Source organism: Peromyscus leucopus, chromosome 20 (assembly GCF_004664715.2).
Source record: "Peromyscus leucopus breed LL Stock chromosome 20, UCI_PerLeu_2.1, whole genome shotgun sequence".
Taxonomy (NCBI): domain Eukaryota; kingdom Metazoa; phylum Chordata; class Mammalia; order Rodentia; family Cricetidae; genus Peromyscus; species Peromyscus leucopus.
In genome coordinates, this window is record NC_051080.1 from 21640701 (window position 1) to 21658602 (window position 17902).

Here is a 17902-nt window from a genome sequence, read left to right on the forward strand (position 1 = left end):
ATCTCTGTGAGTTCGAGGCCAGCCTGGGCTACAGAGTGAGTTCCAGGAAAGGCTCCAAAGCTACACAGAGAAACCCTGTCTCAAAAAAAGAGAGTGAAAACTATCAAAAAAGGGCAGTAAAGAAACAGGACCTGATATGGTGGCGCACGCCTTTAATCCAAGCACTCAGAGGCAGGGGCAGGTGGATCTCTGTGAGTTCAAGGTCAGCCTGGTTTACACAGTGAAACTCTATCTCAAACAAACTGTAAGTCTGAGCATATCACGTAGGTGTCCCTAGGACCTCACTCCCTAAAGAAAGTGGGAAGCACATTTGTTCTCAAGATATTGCTGTGAATATACCCAAATGGAGGATTTACCCAAATGGAGAATTTTTTGCTGTTCAGAAAAACTCCTTTTTGAGGATGGACTTCATTCCTGCCTGAGGTAATGCTGGATCCTGTGAGATAGTAAATGGCCCTACATGATAAAGGACAGGTTTCTTCCACTGGTCACACTTGCCTCCAAGTGTGTGTGTGTGTGTGTGTGTGTGTGTGTGTGTGTGTGTGTGTGTGTATGTGCATGTGCATGCACATTTAGGATGAATTTGGGGCCTGGTGTGAAGAATGTAAGGCCCTGTGCCTGCTGGGTAACCACTGCCACTGAGTTACACCTCAACCCCCTAGAGTCAGAATTTCCATCTGGATCTGAATGATTCCAAAGTCTTAGATTTTTAAGCTTTGTCAATGTATTACTTCAATAGTGTAATCTCAACATGATTTCAGTTATATAGAAGGCTGTACGTTCATTGTATGTGCGTAGACTTAGTAAGCATCCTTGAATTTGGGTCCTAGAGCCAACACCAAGAAACGACTACAGCTGTATTCGCAGTTATGAGAAAAACCATATATGCGAGATGCTGTGTTCTGATGCAAGCACATCTGGGATGGTGTCACAGCCCAGGCCTCTGAGTCAGTGGATGTGGGTGGAGCTCCTGCTTCAGACGTTCCCCCAGCTCTCCAACTGCAAACTTAGGGTTTGTTGTTCACTTCAATGACACTTTTGAGATCTTTATGTTGATATGTCCACCTGCCCACCTTCCTCCCTTTCTCTCTTTCTTTTTGAAACAGGGGCTCATATATCCTAAGCTGGCCTTGCACTCAACACGTAATTGAGGATGGCCTCGAACTTCCTCCTCCTGCCTCCATCCCCCGTTGGCATGGTGCTGAGGATGGGGATCAGGACTTTGTGCATGTTAGGCAGGCACTGTGCCCACATCCCAGCGCAAAAACTTCCACTCGCTGCATTTAACGCCTGTGGATTTTCACTGCTCCAGTCTCCCCTGTTCAAACTGACATGGCCTCGGCATCCGGCATGGCATCTGCTTCCTAGAGAAGGCTGCCCTTCATTCAGGCCTGTCTTCACCATCTCCACTCACTTCTTCCACTCCAGCTTCTCAAGGATGCTTCCCTGGCAGTGCCAAGGTAAATCCCAGAATCTGGTCTCCTCAGCACCCTGGTTGTCCGTGCTTACCTTCCTTGCCCACGCTATATTCATTTTCCACAGGATTGTATTTGTTAAAGCACTTCCATGCATGTCTCCACTGACCTCGTTCAACAGCCCAAGATGGAGACCCAGCAGGGCATGTTGATAGCATTTGCCTATAAGGAAAAGAAATCACAGAAACATTGAGTGTCTTGTGGAAGGGTCACAGAACAAGTTAAAAATAAATTTTGAACTAAAGGTCAGCTTTTCAGATGCTCAATCAACATTCCCATTGTGCAGATAAGAAAACTAAGTTTGATTATGTGGTGAGCCCAGGGCCACTTGCATCAAAACACTGAAAGGCCTGTTAAAGATACAGATCCTCAGGCCCTGTCATCTATATTCTTGACCTCCAGGTCTGAGCGAGCCCTGGAATCTACATCTCCACAATCCTGGGTATTAAGCCCTGGGTCTTACGTATGCCAGACACATATGTTACCACTGAGCTACATCTGCTTGGCTACTGGAGATAGGGTCTTGCTTATGTAGCCTAGGCTAGCCTTGAGCTGCCCATCTTCCTTGCCCCCTCCTTCTGAGCACTGGAATTATAGACATATACCACCATGCCTGGCAGGAACCTGCAATTTAATGGGTCTTGCAGAGTAACTCACACTCACTACTAAGTTCAACATACCCCCTCTGCCCTGTGGCCTTCACAGTGATGTGTTTCCAGTTGGCAGCTGTGGCCAGTGACCTCGCCCAGCTATGTGGGAGCTGTCTGCCAGAAGGAAGGCAGGGCTTGCCCCTGTTCCTCAAACTTGAATACACATGGCAGTTACTTTAAAGCTAATCACACTGTAACAATGGCAAAGACCCCTGGCCTGACCCAACCAACACAGTCCCACTGGGGGAAACTTATAACAGTCATAATGGGTGATTCTTTGGATGAGGCTCTGCCTGGAGAAAGGAAGACACTTCCAACCTGAATCTTGGGGGTCATGATCAAACCGCATCACTTAGCAACCAGGGTCACAACAGTAGGGAGCCAGTAGAAGCAGATTGGTGGGGGAGGGGGTATTTCCGGCTAAGATGGGCTAAGCAACAAGTAGATTTATCCTCTAGCTTTAAGCAACTGGGGGGAAAAAACCCAAAACCTCATGAACCAGGCATCATAGTGGCACACACCTGTAATCCCTGCTCTGGAAGCAGAGGCAGGAGAATCATTGCCAAATTCAAGGCCAACCCTACCTACTTAATGAGTTGTTATACAATAAGACTCTGTCTCTAAAAACCCAAACCAATAAACAGACAAAACAAACTCCCAGCCAAACATATATACAGGTGTGTGTGTGTGTGTGTGTGTGTGTGTGTGTGTGTGTGTGTGTGTGTGTGGTGTAGGAGTGAATGAAAATATCTCTCTTCAGGAGGTGAACTGTGGTCTATGAGGATAACCAGCTTCAACTCCATTTGCAGGTCCATCCTATCCTTTAGTGATCAGCTCCATGAGGTGTCCCCAGCTTCCCATGGAAGGAGATCCTTGCACTGCCTGATGTCTTTAGGTCAAGCTTCAGTGGTGGCTCTGATTATCCTCAGCCATGTCTGCCCACTTGGGGCCTGGTGGTCAGGAAGTCCATCTTTGCACATCCCTGTATATAGCACTGTTCTGCAGAGTGATTCCTGTGACGTTTTCTGGAAGGAAGAACCAGTGATACTTTCCATTCTGTTTATCATTCAAAGAAAGATCCTTTGAAAGGGAACGTTTTAGAACTGCCAAGGTTCTTGGCATTTCCACTGAGCAGTCAGAACGGGTGATTCTTTGGATGAGGCTCTGCCTGGAGAAAGGAAGAGCTGGGGACTCTTCGAAGTGGGCATGGCAAAGTGTCACAGCAGGCACAGGGAGAGGACAGACATCACTGTCATCATCGAGTCTGGAAAGATATATCCTGGAGCACCAAAGGTACCCCTGAGCGACAGGAAGGCAGAGTGAGTCTTCCCAACAGTAACTAACCGGGCAAATTGTAAGGCTCCTCCTTCGGTGCCTCTGCCTTCAAGAAAAGCAATGGAGGGGCGGGAGAGATGGCTCAGAGGTTAAAAGCACTGGCTGCTCTTCCAAAGGACCTGGGTTCAATTCCCAGCACCCACATGGCAGCTCACAACTGTCTGTAACTCCAAGATCTGACACCCTCACACAGACATACATGCAGGCAAAACACCAATGCACAGAAAATAAAATAAGTAAATTAAAAAAAAAAAGAAAAGAAAAGTAGTGGAGTAGGACATGGTGGTGCACACCTTCAATCCCAACACTCAGGAGGCAGAGGCAGAGGCAGAGGCAGGCAGATCTTTGAGTTCGAGGCCAGCCTGGTTTACAGAATGAATTCCAGGACAGTCAGGGATACACAGAGAAACCTTGTCTCAGAAAGAAAGAAAGGGGGGCAGGGGAGGAAAGAGGAAAAAAGCAATCATGGTAAAACAAAAATAAATAAAACAAAATGTATAAAAACAAATTATTTATTTATTTATTTATTTATTAGCAAAATCATTTTGAACTTTCAAGAGGATGCTAAGTTAATCTGGCAGCATCAAGTAACAGAGACCACCATCACATCAACATCCTCGGTTTCCTTCTTGGGGCTTAGTACCAGATATTGTCGATTTTACTGAGGTTATTTTCTGTTCCCCCATGGAGTACAAGCCCCATGGAAACAGGGAATCTATGGCTACATTCCTTCCTGCCATGATAAAATACCCTGGCAAAAGCAACTTACAGAAAGAAGGTGGAGTGTTTGGCTCACACTTCAGGGGACGGACGGTCCATTATGCTGTGGAAGGCATGGCAGCAGGTCCTTGAACCAGTTGGTCACGTGGCATCCACAGGCGAGGAGCAGAGAGCGATGAATATCAGTGCTCAGCTTCCTGTCTCCTTTTGATGCAATCCGGGACCCCCACAATCCCCGCACCTCCACCCACCCCCACCCAGGGGATGGTGCAGCCTCTGGGGCCAGCCTTCCCACATCTACGGTTTTAATCAAGGTAAGAAGTCTCACAGATACAGCCTCCGGCTTGTCCTTGGTGATCCTGTTACTTGACATAAAAGTGTAACCATCCTAGATGCTTATTCTTTGGGTCATCCTCAGCTCCTAGCTCAGGGCCTGTGGAGCCCAGGCTGCCCCAGGACTAATGTCTTTGCCCCAGGGAGTAGCCCACACCACAACTCTTACTAACCTGGTGAAAAAAGTCCACAATAAAGGAGGCAGGGGTGGGGGTGGGGTGGGGGATGGGAGTGGGGATGGTGGCACATGCCTTTAATTCCAGGAGGCAGAGGCAGGTGGATCTCTGTGAGTTAGAGGCCAGCCTGGGCTACAGAGCGAGATCCAGGACAGGCACCAAAACTACACGGAGAAACCCTGTCTCGAAGAAAACAAAAACAAAAACAAAAACAAAAAAAAAAAAAAAAAAAAAAGAGGAGGGCAGAAAGAAGGACTTCCTGCCTCTAGCTTAGGTCTGGGAAACACAAAAGTGTTTTTAGGTCTTTCATTTTGTTAAAATTCTGAGAGGCTTAGCATGCTCACCAAAAGATGTGTGTCCTGTTTACCAAGTCCACCTCCTGCAAGGTTCTTTCTCCTTCTGGCCACCAAACTTTAGACCTCGTGGCCATCTCGGCCAACTCCAGCCTCTTCTTCCTGCTTATTGCAGCTTCTGCTACCTTTGCAGCCAACTTTCTCCCGTCCCCTCCCCCCTCCCCCTTTCAGTGGGCAGGAGAAGCCGTACCTCCCCTCCGGAGTCTGTTGCCCCTCTTTCCTCCAAGATGACCAGGTCCCTGAGTTTGGGATTCAGTTAACCCCTGGTATCCATCAATAGTATGTAGGGGTCTGTAGGTTTTGAGACTTCCTAGACACTGGCTCTAACTTGTACAAATCCTCTGGTCCAAATTTCTGCACCCTTGTTGGCACCGCTACTCCAGACCTGGCCTATGTCTTCATCGATTTAGGGCGCTCATTAGCCTCCAACGAGAAACCTCAACATCTTCCTGTCCGCATGACGCTCCTCTGCTTTCTTCTGGAAGAGGCCCAGTAGAGCGCAGAGACCGGCTTTTAGTGCACAGGACACAGTGCATACTGAAAAATGGGTTCCTTTGTTTCAAGAAGAAGTTTGCTAGTAAGAATCCCCTCTGGAGGGCTCAACACAGTTGCCTTCCTCAGTCTCCTGTGGACAGCTCTGTTGTGCACTATTTGCCCATCAATGGTGCCCCTGCAGGGCATCCTTCTTTGCCCTGTCCCTGTCCACATGGAGGATGGAATGTCTGCAGGCCAAGTATGAGATGGCTGGGGAAGGCATAGGGATGTGACGCTTCAAACTTGTTAAGTATCATGACCCACTTTCAGAAAGGCTAGACCCAGAATGAGTAAAATCTCACCTGAGAACTATACATCCTTTCTAAAGGGTTCCCATGTGTGCAATGTACCCCAGGTGAGCTCAAAACTTGTGATCTTCCACCCTCAGCCTCTTGAGCAACTAGGATTGTATGTATGTGACATCCCGAAGAGTTAACATGTTTTGTTTTGTTTTTTTCTGCAAAGGTCTTTACTGAACTGTTTCTTCCAGGGTGAGGGGACCTGGCCACAGCCAGGCACCCCGCCCACCTCCCCAACACCTCAGTTTGAACTCAGCATGACAGACTGTCCATGGCAAGCAGAGGAGGACAGTAAGCTCCAGCAGTCACTTCCCCAGGGGGACATAGTTGAGCAGCTTTTCAATCAGGTCCTTGTGTGCTAGCAGCGTGCGGCAGGCAGTGACAGCAGTAGCGCTTCAGGCCCAGAGCATCCAGGGCATCCCCTGTGGTGTACTCGGCCTGCAGCAGACCCAGATAGGCTTCCCATGTGTTGCCGACGATCTTCCTGCAGGTGAAGCAGCGAACTGGGATGATCACGGCAGTGTCTCGAGTTCACGTGTTTTAATTATTTATATTTTTAGTTTAGTTTGCTGGGTGCTGTGACCCATGCCTGTACTCCCAGGAGGCAGAAGCAGGCAGATCTCAGCTTTGTTTGAGGCCAGCCTGGCCTGCGTATTGAGTTCTAGGCCAGCCAGAATTACTTGGTGAGACCCTATGTCAAAAAAGAGAAAGAATAAGAATTTAGCCGAGCACAATGTTGTATTGTTCTGACGGACCTCACATTTCCAAGAGTTGGCATGCTTGTCAGTGTTGGTATTCCTGGCACCTCCTACGTGTGTGGCTAAGAGGACTTACGATTGTGCACGTGCCCCCTCCTGGAGCATGCTGTCAATCTGGGAAGCACCACATGCCCTTGTTTTGCTGGATGGGCTCTCAGTGTCACAGGGCAGGCCTGTGTGGTTCTGTCCCTTGTCCTGGAGCCTGGGATATAGTAGCTACACAGCAAATGTTCTTTAAAAGAAAGAACTGGGTCAGTCCGGAAGATGAGCCTTGGAGCATTAGGAAGAGGTTGCCTGATGCTGGGAACTTGTTAGAGACACAGAGGGGTGGTAAGCAAGGCTGTGGTTCCTAGATGTCACAAGAGCTACCTACTCACCTCCTGGCCTGTCGGTCCTAACTACAGGCTAGCTGCTAGGCTGGCCTTGTCCTGGCTGGGAAGTATGTGTGTGTGTGTGTGTGTGTGTGAGAGAGAGAGAGAGAGAGACAGAGAGACAGAAAGAGACAGAGAGACACAGAGACAGAGACAGACAGGCAGAGACAAAGACACAGAGACAGACAGAGAGAGAGACAGACACAGAGACAGAGATACAGAGACATACACAGAGAGACAGAGACAGACAGACAGAGATAGAGAGAGCGCACACATTGCTATGGGCAAAGCCATCAGTGTTATGGGTGATGTTGGGACAGGAAGACTTATCATCCCCAATATTGGAGGGAGGTCAGCCACATTGTAATCACAGGAGACCTTATCAAATGCTGATAAGGGGTCAGGGTGACATCACAAGAGGAGTTGACCATGAAACTAGAAGTTAGTGTCACGCCTTGAAGTTAGAAAAAAGGGTCCCAAGCCAAGGAATGCAAGGAACGTCAAGAAGATAGAAAAATCAACTAAATGAATTCTTGAAACTTCCAAGAACCAACCCCCAACACCTTGATTTTAGACTTCTAACATCCATAGCCATAAGAAATGTATTGAAATAGACTTCTGGGTCTGCCTGCTCTAGTGGCCTTAGAAAACCACCACTGAGCCCCTGGGTCTGGTCTGTAAAGTATAGATGAGTTAGCCTGTACCCTGCAGCTGATGAGATGCATTCAGAAAGATCAGAACACTGCCTGATACACAGGATGCAGGTCTCTCAGCCTTCCTGAACCCAGACACATGCAGGATCAGGCAGGGCTGCATCTGGGGTCCAGTTGTTTTCAGGGGGTTCCCATGCCTGAGTCTCCCTGGCTCCTGGGTCTCTCTTCCTCCCTCAGGGTTACACAAACAAGCCTCGGAGGTTCCGGATCAGCCTGGAGCATACAGCTCTGTTTCTCCAGGGCATGAGGAAGGGCAGGGAGCTGATGGGGACTGGTTGGCGGGAGGAGTCCTAGCCCCCAACTTCACTGCTTTGATGAAGTTCAAATGGGCAGCCAGGTAAGAATCAAGGGTCCCTTCTTACCCTCCTACAAGGCAGGGTGAAAGAAAGGCTCGTCACTTTGGGTAGCACAGCAGCTGAGCCATGCACAAAGTTTGTGCACACATACACACGGGTGCCAAGACACATGCGGAGTGTGCCGTCTGTGTGTCCAATAAAGAGAGGAGAGCTGGGAGAGTGAATGCTTGCTCAAGGCTCTGCAGCTGCCTAGGTCTCCAGGAAGGGTCAGATCCAGGCTCTACTCTCCCTCCACCCAGCATTTTGGGTTGGTGGTCCCCACAGCTGGACCCCTTTTCTGGGCTCCTGATGTTCCTTCTCAACCTTCCTTCCTTCCTAACGAGGCACAACAAATGGAATTATTTCTATTCCGTATATGCTTTGTTTTGTTGAGGCAGAGACTTACATTTTAACCTCGGCCGGCCTCAAACTCACTATCAAACTTTAGGAAAGTCTTTGGCTTCAGCCTCCTCAGCGCTAGGCTCCAATTTATTTTATACCATGGCCAACCAATGCCAACTGGATTAGGGTTTTAGAACCCTCTGCTGGGCCACCAGGAAAAGATTTGCTTCTCCCGGGTTCTTCTACGTGGTTAGGGTAGAAGAGGACAGGGCTCAGTGGCCCCACCTACTTGAAGAGGTCAGCTGAGGACTCATCCTGAGCTTGAGAATAGGCAGGCATATGTGGCCACTGTTAGGAACTTGCTGACTGGTCAGTGGTCTGAACGCACAGTTCTCTGAGGAGACGAGGAAGCCCAGGTAGGACACTAAGACGGTAGGGCAAAGGCATGGCCAGCAGATGACTCACGGCGGGGAAGAGCTGAAGAGGGCTGTGAGTGACTTGATGGTGTGTGTGGGGGGCCAGGAAAATCTGGAGAGGCCAGAACTCAGACGCCAGCCAGTTCCATCTCAGTTCTTCTCTTTTTCATTCATAGCCACATGATTTTTTTTTTAAAGATTTATTTATTTATTATGTATACAGCATGTATGACCAGAAGAGGGCCCCAGACCTTATTACAGATGGTTGTGAGCCACCATGTGGTTGCTGGGAATTGAACTCATGACCTCTGGAAGAGCAGTCAGTGCTCTTAACCTCTAAGCCATTTCTCCAGCCCCACATGATGTTTTGAATAAGGTTTTTTTTTTTTTTTTTTTTTTTTTTTTTTTTTTTTTTTTTAAGAAAAAAATGTGTGAATGTTACCTTACAAAGAATCATTGCGGCCATCTACTCAGAAAGCCCCTGGGAGGGTATGAGAAGCAGGAACTCTCACTGACTCAGCGGGCTTCCTCCATCTACCTGGAGACTGAGAAGGTCTGTTAAACCCTGTGCAGGGTCTGCGTCTCCTGGGTTGCCATGTCAGGTTAGGTACAGGACCCATCTACTCAAACGGACAGTCTAACATATTGTTTGGCAGCGGCGAGAGAACTGCCTCATCCTGGCTCGGAGCCTGACTCCTCTATGGCATCACCAGGGCTCTGCCCTGTTGGAGGTGTGTGGGCAGAGGCATCCTGTCTGCAAGGATATTCTCTGCGCAGAGACAGAGAGAGGCCCAGACACCAGCACTTCCGCCTTGATACCACCACTCTGAAACTGACTCAGAGTGGGGAGGGAGTTCACCACCAGGGGCTGGGGAGCAAAGAAGAGGAACTTCACAACAGTTTCATTTTTACTATTAAAGCCACAGCTCATTCTTAGGAGGGCATGCCTGTAGCTGATGGATCAACTTGTTACGGGAAGTCAGCGTCTGAACCTCCGGAAGGACTCTAGGACTGGGGTCCTACCCCCTCCTTGAGCCCCTCCAACACACTACCCAGGTTGCTCTGCAACCTGACTTAGGAAGCAGAGTACAGCGGTGCACAGGTTCGAGGGCACCAGGGGCACAGGATATGCAGGCTGGGAACCCTCAGAAAGTGTGGTGACAGACGCTTGGGAGGACTAAGAAACCCTTGCTGGGGTCAGAAGGCTATTTCCCCAGGCTAGGAAAAACAAATGGTGACTTGCCTTTGGTTTCAGTGGACAGAAAACCTCACAGGCACAGGGGGTGGGAAACACTGTGTCTCTTAATAATAAACGAAAAAGTATGGGATCTCCCCCTTGCCACCATCCTGTCTGCCGCGCCCCCCCCAACCTCTCCCCCCCCATCACTGTGAGAGATCAGGTTCAAGCATCTCCTACTAAAGGCTGGTATGTCCTGTAGGAACAGGGTATAGGACTAAGGGGGCGGTGCCAGGCTGTTGCATATAGGTATCTGGGGGAGAGGGAGCAGATTCTTACTGGGCCCCAAGCTGACACCAGAACAGATGGAAGTCTATGTTTTATTTTAAAAGTGTAGGGTAAAGGGGCTGGGGAGATGGCTTGGTGAGCCACTGAATTCAGGTCCCCAGCACCCATGGAAAAAGCTGGGCATGGTCACAAGCAGTCACAACCCCAGTGCTTCTGGTTGGTAACAGGTGGGTTCTTGGAGCTCACTCGCTGAGCAGTGCATCTCGCCAATCAGTGAGCTCCAGGTTCAGTGATCTTCTGTCTCAAAAATTAAGATGGAAGATGGGCGCGGCGCACACCTTTAATCCCAGCACTCGGAAGGTAGAGGCAAGTTGATCTCTGTGATCTCGAGGCCAACTTGGTTTATAGGGCAAGTTCCCGGCCAGTCAGGGCTACACAGTGAGACCTTGTCTCAAACAAAAAAAAGAAAGAAAAGAGAAACAGAAAAAGCTGAGATAGAAAGCAGTAGAGGGAGGCACTTGTTGACCGTCGGCCCTCCCACCCACGTACACACACATGCACATAGATAGACATGTACATGTGAATACCCACATGTTGATGAAATATGTACATAGTTAAAACCATGGAGAAAGGCCCACTCTCTTTTTCTTTCATTCTCCCTGCCACCACCCCCAAGGTCTTGCTATGTAGTTATGGCTGGCCTGGAACTATGTAGACCAGGCTAGACTTGAACTTTTTTGGCTATCCTCCTGCCTCCTACCACCCAGTTTAGAAAGATTATTCTAAAACACTTTATGTTGCATGTTCCATGTCCATCCTGTGGTGGCTGTCACATGTCATCTACAAGCAGACTCAGGGCTCAGAAGAGTCAGGTAATTTGCCCATGCCTGCTCAGCTTCCAAGGGGAGACAGCCATTCGCCAGTCATGTCTGGAAACTCAGTGCTCTGATTCATCTTAGCGGCATTTGAAGGCAGGTCCTTTGGGAGATGTGGTGGTGAGCATTTGCCTGCATAAACAGATTAATGAGTTACTGAGGAAGTGGCTTCTTAATACCTCTTTCTGGCACTTCAATGTATCTCAGCATGTGGCACCCTCCATTCTGTTGGGAGGCAGGAAGTAGCTCCATCATGGGCCGAACAGATATGGCCTCATGCAATTGGACTTCTAAGAACAAATAAATGCCTCTTCTTGATAAATTATCTGGCCTCGGGCATTCAGTGATTGCAGCAGAAAAACAACTGTCACTCCATTCAAAGGCAGGTTCATGTGAATCCAAAGCCCACATCTTAAGGTGGACCAAACACAGCTTCATTCCACGAGTGAAACCAAGGACCCCTACACATGCTCCAGATGACCTGCCCAGCCTCGGAAGGCTTTGGAGTTTGTGCTTCAGAAAGTTCATCTTTTTGAAGAGGCAATCAGTGATCTGAAGAAAACAAGAAAAATGCAGCCCACAAATGGCAGAAAAATAACCTGCCAATCTTATGCCTAGAAAGGACTTATATCTAGACTGTAAGAACAGCAAAGCCATGCCTGTAGTGTAGTCACAGAACTTTGTTTTTGTTTTTGTTTTTCTCGAGACAGGGTTTCTCCGTGTAGCTTTGCACCTTCCCTGGAACTCACTCTGTAGCCCAAGCTGGCCTCGAACTCACAGAGATCTGCCTGCTTCTGCCTCCTGAGTGCTGGGATTAAAGATGTACGCCACCACTGCTTGGCTAGTCACAGCACTTTGGAAGGTAAGGCAGGAGGATCTTCATGACTTGAGGCCAGGTTAGGCTACACAGCCCTGCCTCAAAAAGCCAAAAAATGAAGAAAGAAACCAAAAACAAAGCACCAAGCATCCAAAACCCCAAATCAAACAAGAAAAATACAACACCCCCACCAAATCAAAATAAAACCAATAAATAAATAAATACAGCTCAAAAATTTAAAGATGGGTAAAAGATCTGAAAACTTCTTCCTTCAAAGATCTGCAAATGTGCTCAGCATCATGAGTCTTCAGGGAAATGCAAATCAAAACCACCGTGAGAGATCACTGTACCCTTTTTAGGATGGCTGCTATAAAAATAGAAAACCAGTGTGGGTGAGGACACTGAGAAATGGGAAGCCTCCTGCATCGCTGCTGGAATGGAAATCAGGGTGGCTGCTGCGGGAGGTCTCCTGGCAGGTCCTCAGAAGGCCACACACAGAACTACCCCATGACCCACCAATTCCATCTCAAGGTCCGTAGACACAAGCACAAGAATTTGAAGAGCAAGCCCATTAAAAATATCACCCCAGTTCTTCCCAGCAGCATGGTTCATCACAGCCCATAACGGTGGTCACAAGAAATGGAGGGCAGCCCCACGGTGGAAGATTATTTGGCAATAAAAAGAAATGAAAGCTGGCTGTGGCGGTGTGCTTTGGTAATCCCAGCACCGGGGAAGTCAGAAGAAGGCATTGGGCTCCCTAAAACTGGAATTATAGATGGTTGTGAGCTACCATGTCTGTGCTGGGAATTGAATCCAGGTCCTCTGGAAGAGCAACAAGTGCTCTTGGCCACTGAGCCATCTCTCTACCCCAGACTGTTAAGAAAGATGTTTACTGAGGTATACCTTATGGCCTTCTGGAGCTGGCTCAATGCAACTTTTGACAAAGGACATTATTTTTTATTTTATATTAGCTGTTTACCAATATTTCTGTATACAAATTATACAGAATAATGGTTTCACTGTGACATCTTCACACAGCCCACCTCTACCATATTCTTCTACTTACCTTCTCTCCCCCCCAGCTCCTCTAGCCCTCTTTCTGGTCTCCAAACTCCCGAGGAAGGACTTTGTCCTCTCCTCCTAGCCTGTTGTTCAGAGGCACACATTGGTAGCTTGTCACATCTGTGGCAGAAATGAAGATGCCACAGGAACTGGCATGGCCACAAGTAAGAGTTTCTTTTAAACACTGTCTTTTTAGATAGGGTCTCATTACAGCTGCTTCTGGACTTGAACTTGAGATCCTTCTGCCTCGGTCTCCCAAGGTCTGGGATCAGCTGTGTGATCACCAAACCTAGCTTAAAATTCTTCTAAAATGAAATTCATTTTGTAGAATTTCATATACCTGTGCTGTATCTACATCATTTTCCTTCCCTTTTCTCTTTCCAACCTCTTCCACATCTCCCTGCCTCCTCTCAAATTCATAGCCTCGTTTTAATTATTGCTACATATAATGAACTTATGTGAAATAAATGGAATATATAAATGAATAAACACACAATACAACCTGCGAGAGCTAGTTGGACATTTATCGGCATGCCACAGAGAGTACCATAGAATAGACGAGAAAGTACAAGAAGCTTGGGCAAGCATCCATGACTGGCACCTACAACAATAGATTAGTGTCTGTACCCCAATCCCTGATCTCCAGGGCCCTGTTCTAGTGGTTACCCTATTCTGAACCATAACCATGGATCTCATAGATCATCCACTTGGTACATTAGGCATCTTAAACACCTAATTCTTTTGAGTCTGGATTCTCAGCCATTTGTGAGATTCAGCGTGCAGTTGTGAACTGACTGTTCATTCTTCTTTTGTGTGTGACAAGTGCATGTTTGTGTGTGTGGGGGTGTGTGTGTGTGCCACAGTGTACATGTGGAGGTCAGGGGACCTCAGGTGTCAGTCCAAGCTTTCTACCTTGAGACAGGATCTCTTATTTACTGCTTTCCATACCAGTCTAGCCGGCCTATGAGCTTCTGGTTCCCCCATTTCTTACTCCCACCTCGCTGTAGGGGTATGTTGGGATTGGAGATTACACATCTCTGCATCCAGCTTTTACATGAGCCCTGAGTGGTCAGGCTGCTGTGACAAGGGCTTTACCCACTGCAACCTCTGTCTAGTCGGGAATGTTCATTCTCACTACTGAAACCATCCTACAGATACTAGCATCTTCTACTGTGGTACAGTCAAGGGCGGGCCTTCTAGGCTGTGGGTGGAGAGGAAAGCGAAGGCTATAGAGACTGGTGGGTAAGAGCTAGCCTGGGCATATCTGCTGGTCCTTTCTTAGGCTGACATAGCCATGAAGAAGCATCAGAGAGAAGCAGTTGACTGGTGACTGGAGGTAGAGTCCTAGTGGCTGAAGTATTGTGTGTGTGAGTGTGTGTGTGTGAGTGTGTGTGTGTGTGTGTGTGTGTGTTGCTCAGGCTGGTCTCGAACTCAGGGTCTTTGTGTCTGAGCCTCCCCGGTAGCTGGGATGACAGGCCGATGCCACTGTACCCGGCTGAGGCTTAAGTGGTTCCAGCTGAGCAGGAACTAGGCTTGCACATTCAGACAATGTGCCCTTTGCGTCTTTGTTCTGCAGCTTAGGGCTCCATAAGAGGTCCATTGTCCGGCTGCCTGTGTCGGGGTGGGAGTCAGCAGTATGTGGCCGAAGCGTGCAGAGCCAAGTGTAGCAGGGTCCCCTGGCATTGACCTTCTGTGGGGGTGAGAGGGCTCCACAGGCTTCTGGAAGGGGAGCAGCTATGTGCCCCTCCTTTACACCCTTTAGAAGAGAGTGACCCACAGAGATCCCGAAGTGTATGTCCCAGTCTTTCTCCTATTTCCTGGCACACAACTTCTGAATCCCTTGGAACCTCAGAAGTGACAGTGTCTTTTTATATGCTAATGCCCGGCTGGTGGTTGCTGGTTCCTAAGGCTGACTATGGAAAGACCAAGGCAAAATGAAAGGGTTCTCACTTTTTAGACCTATGCCCCATCCAGTCAGAAGGACAGAGGACTGAAGGTGAAGGTGAGCTCTAGGAATGGATTACTGAACCACCCTGTCCACAGAACAAAGCCTCCACAAAACCTCGAAGGGATAGAGCTTCCATGAGGGAAACAGCCCCTTGTAGTTCCTGGGTGGGTTAGAGGCCCTGCTTTCTATCCTCTGGCCTCACTACACACATCTCCAGCTTGTTCCTGTGCAATGACCTCTATTAAAACTTGGTGAGCCAGGCACATCTTTAATCCCAGCCCTCGAGAGGCAGAGGCAGACAGATCTACTTGAGCTTGAGGCCAGCCTGGTCTATAAAGCAACTTCCAGCACAGCCACGGTTACACAGAGAAACCCTGTGTAAAACAAACCTACCAACCAACCGACCAACCAACCAACCCCGGTGAACAAGTTTCCTTGAGTTCTGTGACCACTCTAGCAAGTTGATTCCAGCGGAGTCTATGGGAACCCCAATTGCTAGCCAGTGTCAAGCTTGTGACTCAGGTATGAACAGTTCGGGACTTGGGGGAACAAGTCCTCCCCTGAGGCATCCGCCGACATCTTCAGGTAGAGATGGCGTCAGGACCGAGCTGGATCAGCAGGCACCCAGCTGGTGCCTCCCTAGCACCTCTGCTGCAGGGTCCAGCTTGGTGTTCTCGGTGTGCCTGCAGGAGCCCTTCTAACTACTGACCACGTCACGTGCTCTGTCTTTTGAGGACTGCCCAGGGATCACTGACGCCGTCCAGCACTCAGTAGATCCTTTGGCCTAATTTCTCACTTGTCACCGAGGAGGAAGGTGAGGAAAATTCTTTCTATCTCCTGTCTTCATTTGGGAAACATACTTCAGTTCTAAAGTTACCACCGTTCTCCCATTTGCACAGAGGAAAAACCTGAGGCTTGGAAGGTTAGGGGTTAACGCCCAAGGTGTTTTTGTTGTTGTTTTTTATTCCCAGCTCTTGTACCCCTTGAACTCAGGAGGAAGGCATAGGGTGATCACCAGAAGTAGGAGACCAGCCTGGTTTACATAGTGAGTTCCAGATCAGCCCTATCTCAAACAACATGAAACAAAACACAACCAAACAACCTCTTCCCATAAAAATGGAAACCCTAAAAAAAAAAAAAAAAAAAAAAAAAACAAACAAGAGGGATCCCTGAACCTCCCCTGATTCTGACCCTTCAGGGCCAAAGTGACAATATTACAAATGGTCCATCCAGGCCATAAACTGCCACACTGGGGCTGGCCAGAAGATGCACTGCGGGTGACAGGGAGTCCCAGGCCTTTTCCTGGCTGGCAGGGGACAGAGGAGGCCGGAGGGTAGCTCTGGAAGATATCTTCCTGCTTCTCAGAGCTGAGGACGTAGCGGCAAGAGATGAAGAACCACCTAGGAATCAAAGGAAAGTTAAGGCTCCCAGGAGCGTAAGCAAGTGGCCTCGCAGTGAGGTCTGTGGGTATGTGGCAGAGGCTGGGATGAACTGGGTCTGCGGAACACACACGACTAAGTCCTTTTCTATGCACCCCGCTCTGGAGCAAGTGGCAGCCACAAGCAGGTCCCTGTGCAGAAGCCTGTGTAGGGCTCCAGACCACCCTCCCTTTGGGTGACAATTCCAGAGTTAGGACCTGAGCAGTAGTGCAGGAATGACCGTGTCTGCTGGTTGGTACATGGGACTCACTTGATGTTTGGGGTGAAAATGCTGCCTCCTGGCTTCCTCCCGTGACTCCGTTTCTAAGGCAGGGTCCAGGAAGCTAGTTCTCTTTTGAGGAGCCCAGAAGCTCAGAGCCCAACTCTAGTGGAACTTCAAGTCATGGTGCAGGTGACACATTTGTCCTGCTTGTTCTCTGATATGCTTAGAACTGTAAGGTGGCATCTGAATCCCAACACAGGCATCTCCCCTAGCAGAAGCGGAAAGCCTTCACAGTGTCTGGCTAAGGTTTGCTGTGTGGTATGACTTGTGCAAACAGCTGTGTTCATCTGAGCAGTGTTAACTCCGGCTTGGGGGAGCTTACACATTTCAGGGTCTGCATGCAGCTGTACAGTTCTCTCTGCCGTCTCCTTGGTTCTGTTCCACATGTTTTAGACAACACTGCTGACCTGGTTGTGTATTATCCGAGAACTGTTCCCTGTAGGGTTGGCAAATATGATCATTGCCCTGAAACAGAAACTCCCTGGTTCATGCTCCCCTGGTGGCTACCTGGTAGATGGTGGGAGCGCGCGCGCGCGTGCGTGCGTGCGTGCGTGCGTGCAGTTTTTACTCAGCTTCTTACTTCTGACCAGGAGCAAAAGGTCCCCAGGTTCAAGTCTGGCCTCCAACACCAGAAATGGCTTGACTCTTATTAAAGTTACACATTAACCCGTGAACACCGGTGCTGCCTGCAAATGGAGAATACAGAGTTTCCTTCACAGCACTGATAACTCAGCCTAGTTTTCCAGAAAGGAAACTGCGCCATCTTCCTGATGAGGCTTTATTGTGCTCCCACCAATGACTATCTGACTAGAATTGTGTCCTGAAGCCTTTTGACTATAGTAATCTTGACTTGTAAGGACTCTTGACTCCATGTTTTTCCAGGCACAGATTTCCACCCCTGCATGCATTTTCCTGCACCTCATTTCCAGGCCCCTTGGGCTCACAGAGGGCACAGTAGATGCTGCAGAGCACATCTGTTTGGTCTACCCAGCTGTGTGGCTGCATCATCAGGAGTTAGTTACAATCACGCAAGATAGGCAGATGTAGCACTCAGCACATTAACATATGGTCCTAGCCACAGGAAAAGGGACAGAGTCAAGGTATGGGGTATCATGTTCTCTAGGCACACCATGCTGGTTGCCTTGAATGCTCAGCAGTTGTTGACTACCTGTAAGGACAACCACAGGAGACCCTTTGCATTCATCATGGAGGAGGAAGGGCTTA

At 48.7% G+C, this 17902-nt stretch overlaps 1 pseudogene; it reads right to left on the reverse strand.

The window, feature by feature from the left end:
* Window positions 1-6180: 6180 nt before the first annotated feature.
* Window positions 6181-14629, reverse strand: LOC114697705 (annotated as a pseudogene).
* Between the last annotated feature and the right edge of the window lie 3273 nt (window positions 14630-17902).